Raw genomic sequence first — 6,573 nt, forward strand, 5'->3', positions numbered from 1 at the left:
TTTCCTCTGTCCCAGTCCACAGAGAGGTCAGACAGGGCTGAAAGCCACCAGCCATCCCCAGGTTTTCTAGCCCTGGCTTCTGACTCAGAGAAGTCCCTGTGTGAGCAGAGCGGGGGAGGGGGAGGGAAGGGGCAGAGGACCCCAGCAGGCCAGGACACATTCCTGTTGGTGGTTACCTACACCCTCTAGGGAAAGGGGCTAGACTACAGGGCTGATGTGGGCTTGCTCCTTGTGCTGTCAGCAGGGCCTGGAAAGGCAACAGGACCTTTGTTTGGGTGTGAGCTGTTAATATCAGGGTTTTTTCCCCTTTTAAACATTTATTTTCCTGTCTTAAAACCATATACTTAACCTTCTTTCTCTCTCTCTCTCCCTTTCTTCCTCTCTCTTTCTCTCTCTCTGGCTTTCACTCTTGCAGCTAACCTTGAACTCTCAATCCTTCTGCTTCTGCTTCCCAAGAGCTAGGATTATAGTCAGTCTTGAGCTACTATATCCTGTTAGTCCTTAAAAAAGCAAACTAGGCTTTGGCCTTAGGCCTGAGCTTTGGAGAAGCAGGAGGTAGCTGGACCTTCCTCCCTGGGTCGATAGAGTTCCAGCCCAAAGGCCAGGTCCTGGTCACAGTCATTGGCCCATTCACATTTCTGTGAGCCTTCCTCCCCATAATGGGAATACTTTATCCCATGATAAAAACTGATTATTTTTTAATCATAAAAGCAATATATCCTTTGTTGGGGTTCAACAAAGGAGAAGTCAGTGTTTTCTATACTTAGTCTTAGAAGTAACTGCTGCCCAGCCCCCCCTTTCTGTGTGCATGCTAATATCTATATAATGTAAGTGGGCTCCCATTGTAGGATCCATGGTGTCAGTGGCTTTGATTACCACCGTGCATCCTAGGCACACTTCCCCCCAGCAGCACACGGATTTCACGACATTTTCAAGACGAGGCTTTTGGACATGTTGACAGTAGGCTCCCTTACTGACATTCAGCTGGGAGCCTGGCCAGGCTGGGCACTTAGTGGATGGCAGCAATGGCTGGTTTGGAGCTGGGGGTGAAGGGCTGGGGTCCACCCACTCCGGCAGGCTGCAGGGGCTGCCCCAGCTGCTCTCCATGCTTTGCTAGCTCCTGACACTTTCTCATTTTCCGTCTCATTGATTACAGGCCCCAAGTGACAGTTTGGGGGTGGGGACGAGTGGGGGAATGGAGAGGAGTGGTGAGCAGGGAGGACATGGGGATGATCACCCTGTGAACAGCTTTAATCTGCTGCCACCGAGATGCCCTTGTCAGGGGAGGGAACTGAATACTCAGGACACAAAGAGACCATGATGCTCCCAGACTATCTACCAGCCTATACCCTACAAGATTCACTGAGGTCACCTGCCTGTGACCTGGGTGATGGGGCAGGAACACAGGCTAGCCCCTCTGTCCTACTCCAGACCCTTGAAGCACTGGCCCTGTCTGTCCCAGCATACTGCTGCTTCCAGACCTGGGACTCTGGGGCCAGCTCTGCAAATTCTGGTCACTGCCTGCCTGGATTTCAGCTTACTCAGTGGTGACATAAGGGGATGCACAAAAAGATCATTAGCTTTGGGGTAAAAAAATCCAGGAAGCAGAGACAGGAATAATGACACCTGGCACTGTAGCAGAGACAGGGACCGACTGTATTGAGAGCAGACTCTGTGCAGAGGACTGAAGTGAGAGGGAAACTGAGATTGAGCTGTTTATACAACTCACTGTCAGAGTTGAGATTTAAAACTTGCTTTGACAGCTGGGAGGCAGGGTTCTGTTTCCACTGCCTTTCTGTCTTCCTTCGGTCACAGGCTATGTGGCTATGCCGTGGATAGAGAAGCAGGGCAAGACCAAGAAGCCAGTCAGAGCAGAGTGTTCTCCACCACTCATTGGTGCTCCCTCCCAAGGGAGCTGTGAGGAATCCCTTATCTGCAGGGAAGCCATCACCTTTCCTATTATCCCCAACCCATTTGCTTATCTGGAAGTCCCTTCCTCCAGGTACCCTTCTCCGCTGATAAAAAAACATGGTTGGGGAGAGGTGAGGTGAGGGAGCAAAGTGGGAGGAGCTGGGAGGAACACAAGGCAAGGGGAGGACCCATCAGTCCATCCAAGGCCTGGCATCTCTAGCAGCTGAGTGACTGGGGAGGAGGAGGGGGGCCTGCCTGCTAGAGAGGGACCAGAAGAACTGAAGCCTAGCATCGGCAGGGAGCTGGGCTTGTCTTGTGAAAGTACAGCTGGGATTCTTCAGAAGCAGCTGGAGACCAAGGGTAGCTGAGGCTGATGGGTCTTAAGAGGCTTGTGCTGAACAAATTGGGGCCAGAGACACCTTCTCATTGGGAAACTCAGAGTCTGACTCCATCGTGTATGAGAGCCACAGGCCAAGACTCACTAATGCAGGCCAGTCCATCAGGCTCAGGGAAAAGAAAAAGAAAGGAGGAAAGAAAGCCTTATACACCTCCAGCCCCTTTCAGGAACTTTACCACACACCAGGGAACCAGACTGTCGGGGAGCAGCGCCCCCCTGAGGCTGGGGTCATAACAACAGCTGGGGCTGCCAGTGTTTGGAGGGAATCTCAACAATAGTTCTAGCCAGGTATAGTGTCACACACCTTTAATCCCAGCACTCAGAAGGCAAAGGCGGGTGGATGTCTGTGAGTTCAAGGCTAGCCTGGTCTACAGAGCTACATACTGAGACCCTGTTTCAACAAACAAAACTAATAACAAATACATGGGCTCTGGGGATTTGAACTTGGGTTCTTATGTTTGCAAGAGAAGCACTTCTCTGAGCTATCTACCTTTTCAGCATCAGCCATGCCATTTCTAAAGAAAAAAAAATATTTTTAATGGCTGGAGACAGTCATGGTTACTGGGAACCAAACTCATATTTTTGGTTGTGAGTCTAGCCTTTAACTGCTGATGCCAATATTTTATTATTTGTAATTATGTGAGTGTATGTGTGTGTGCATATGTGAATGTATGTCACATATTTGTGGGTAACCCTGGACAATCCCCTGGAACTGGAGTTATAGGGAGTTGTAAGCCTCCTTATATATGGGTGCTGGGAATCAAACTCTAGTCCTCAGGAAGAATATGTGTTCTTAACCATCTAACAATTTCTCCAGCTCTAAATATTTTATTTTAGATTATGCATACTTACATGCATCTGTAAGTTCAGAAGCCCACAGAGGCTGACGACATTGAATCCACCTGCACCTGGAGTTAAAAGCTGCTGTGATTGTGACACTCAACACAGGTGCTGGGAACCAAACTTAGGGTCTGTGTCAGAGCAGTAGCCTTAACCACTGAGTCATTCCTGCAGCACCCCACCCGCGAACTGTCCATAGCTTTAAAAAATTAATTTTTTACTTTTTATGCCAGGTATGGTAGCACACACCTTTTATCACAGCACTAGGGAGGCAGAGGCAGGAATTATCTCTGTGAATCCTAGACCAGCTAGAACTTTAGCAAGGCCCTGTTGCAGAAAACAGGTGTGTGTGTGTGTGTGTGTGTGTGTGTGTGTGTGTGTATTTTGCCTTCATGTATGACTGTATACCATATGCCTGCAGTGCCTGAGGAGGCCACAAGAGGTCAGACACCCCCACATATACCCTCCATACACTCCCATGCCCCATATGGGTGTAATGATTCAATCATCTGCAAAGCTGTCAGTACTTTTGATCCCTATGCCATCTTCCCAGTCCCTGGGTGGTTTTTAGTGAGACAGGGTCTCACTATGTAGCCCTGGCTGGCCCAAAACTCCTTGTCTCAAACTTAGATCTGCCTGACTGTCTCCCAAGTGCTGGGATTAGAGATGTGACTTTTACTTAGCTGCTCTAGGTAGAACCTAAGGGGAGGGGCCTTGAACTCATGCTCCTACTGCCTCTACCTCTTCAGCTTAACAGACTAGTCTGCTGTACCCCAACCATTGGCCCGTCACATCTGTCTCTTTCAGGACAAGGTTTCTCTGTGTGGCCCTGGCTGTCCTGGAACTTGCTCTATAGAGCCGGGCTGGCTTTGAACTCAGAGATTCACCTGCCTCTACCTTCAGAGTGCTGGGATTAAAGGTGTGCGCCACCATCACTCAGCACCTCTGCCATTTCTTAACCCAGACCATCTTCACTTACCATCTCAGTTTACTGCAGGCTCCTGACTGATCTCCCCGCTGGTAGGCCAGTGCTTCTCCATGTCTTCTGGGTGCTGCATCCAACCTTTCCCACACACTCAGCCCATTTGGCTTCATCCTGTTTTATCTCTCAGCAGCCAATATCCCTGCCATCTGTGGGATGGTACTACAGGGTCAGACTCCTGCCAGCTTTACCCAGGAAACCTCAAACTCTGCTCTTCACAGCTCTCGGGCATTTACCTGCCTGGTGGGATGCAGAGCTCCCCAGGGCCACTGACTTTCAGGCACTTTTCTATACTGATATTGTGAGGAGCTGGAGGTAAATGACAGGAGGTGCCTTTCAATAGGGTTGGATAGGTTTGAAGGATTCGTCTAAAATACCTACAGAAATATTAGATCTGCAAAGTGCTTAGGTCAGCACCTGAGAACTGTTAACTGGTCCAGAAAAAATAGGTCAAATGGTCTTCAGTATTGAGGTCAGGAAACTGACTTGAGGCAGCTAGTGAGACACACAGCACATTCAAGGCAGCTTCTCAGTGGATGGAGAAAAGGCTCAGACATGGCGATTTAATTAAAATGTTTTCTTTGCTAATAGCTGCTTTCATTTTTATCTCCCAGGATTCTAAGCCCTAACTTCTGGCTGTAGAGGAGTTTATTCCATTCAGAGCTGTGTTATGGTTAGGAGAGCCAAAGCAAGCAGGGCAGGAACACCTCCCACCACTTAGCAACTGAGGAAAATGTGCATGCCACTTGGCAGCAAGTCCCGCTTCCACACAGGGACAGCTCCAAGTTCTGCAAAAATCTGTGGCAGCCTCATGGGCTCCAGTTTTACACTTGTACAGTTTAGGTGGAACAAAGTACCGGAAAGGAAGATGCTTCACATGGCGTTGCTTGCAACCCTCGACCTTACCCCTCCAGTTCGAGAATTGGCTGGGAATGGGGAGGAGGGGGCGTTCAAGACAGGAAGGGATCCACACAATAGCAGGCCTGGCTGTCTCAGCCCTCTTTAGGACACAAAACTGCACCTAGATCCACTGCTCTTCAAACAGCATCCAGACTACAGACTATGTTCCTTTGAGAATGGATACACGAATCTCACAGCCTATGGTATCTCAACCCCACCTCCACTAAGCAGGAACCCTGTGCCAAGCCTGGCTCACCTCTGTACAGCAGAACATTTTCACCCCTCTGCCAGTCTGTAGTGTACCTGAGATCCTTCGCCCAGCCCTGCCCCTGCCCAACAGGCCTTTCTGAGTCAAGATCTCTACAAATTGGTTCCGTTTAGGACACTACAGCCTTGCTTCCCAGCTACTTGATCTGTGTGGCCCATCTCTCCAGGTTCTGGATGTCCCCCAAGTCAGAAATGACCTGTTCCTTTCTACTAGAAAGGTGGATTTGAAGTCAAGCAGACTGTGGCTATCAGTCTCACAAGCACCCACCGTCTCCAAGCCAGTTTGCACATCTGAAAAAGTGGCCCATAAGGCTGTTGAGATTAAAGGAAAAAATGTGTTAAGTTTCTATTTTGCATCACTTTAAAGCTGGAGAGTCTCCTCCCACTGCTGCAAGGTGCTAACTGCTCAGAGGGAAGCAGTTTCTTGAAAGGTGTCCGGGTAGTTTGGACCATTGGGTACTGATGTTAGGCAGGTATTTAAACCACTGGATGCCTTTCTGAAACTCCTTTAAGGACTTGGGAGGGTGAATGAGGGAGGCTGTAAAGTGGACGGCTTGGGTTATAAGGCATTCATTCCAGACACACCTGCGAGATACAGCAAGTCTTTGTTTCAAAAGCCTGAAACAAATTGCAAAGGTGAGTTTGATAATTATCTCTATGCCACTGCACACGGCGCCTTGAGTACAGGCTGTGCCGGTGAAGTCTGTTGTTGAAGTTTATGGACCATATGGCTGCTCCTCTGCCTCACCTGCAGCGGCAAGAACCACACCACCTTAGCTGCTACCCTAGGGGCTCCACACCAAAGGCAGCTCAGCTCTCCATGGCATAAGGCAGTGGTCCCCAGGGATGCTAAGGTGGGTTCCCCATACTGATAGCAGCTGGAGAACACCAGGGCAAGGGTCCTAGGATGTGCTGGCAACCCGGGCCGTCGACACACATGGCTAATCAGAAAGGAAGAGTTACTGCCTAGAGGACAATGAGTCTCGGCAGCCCCCACCCAGCACACATCCCCCTCACCAGGACCTGGTGTTCTACCAAGAAGGCCAAGCCCCACTGCTCAGGACATGGACTCCCACTTAACCCAGAGCAGGCTGGACATAAGCCAGAGTCTCTAGGAGAGCTTTGATGTCAGAAAAACACATCAATTGAAGAGCATCAAGTGTCAGCTGGAACCCTACAGAGGTGTGTGTGTGTGTGTGTGTGTGTGTGTGTGTGTGTGTGTGTGTGTGTGTGTTTTCCTACCAGGGGCATCCTCTGGTACTGACGACAAACCAGG

This window comes from Arvicanthis niloticus, chromosome 11 (genome assembly GCF_011762505.2).
Source record: "Arvicanthis niloticus isolate mArvNil1 chromosome 11, mArvNil1.pat.X, whole genome shotgun sequence".
NCBI classification, from domain to species: domain Eukaryota; kingdom Metazoa; phylum Chordata; class Mammalia; order Rodentia; family Muridae; genus Arvicanthis; species Arvicanthis niloticus.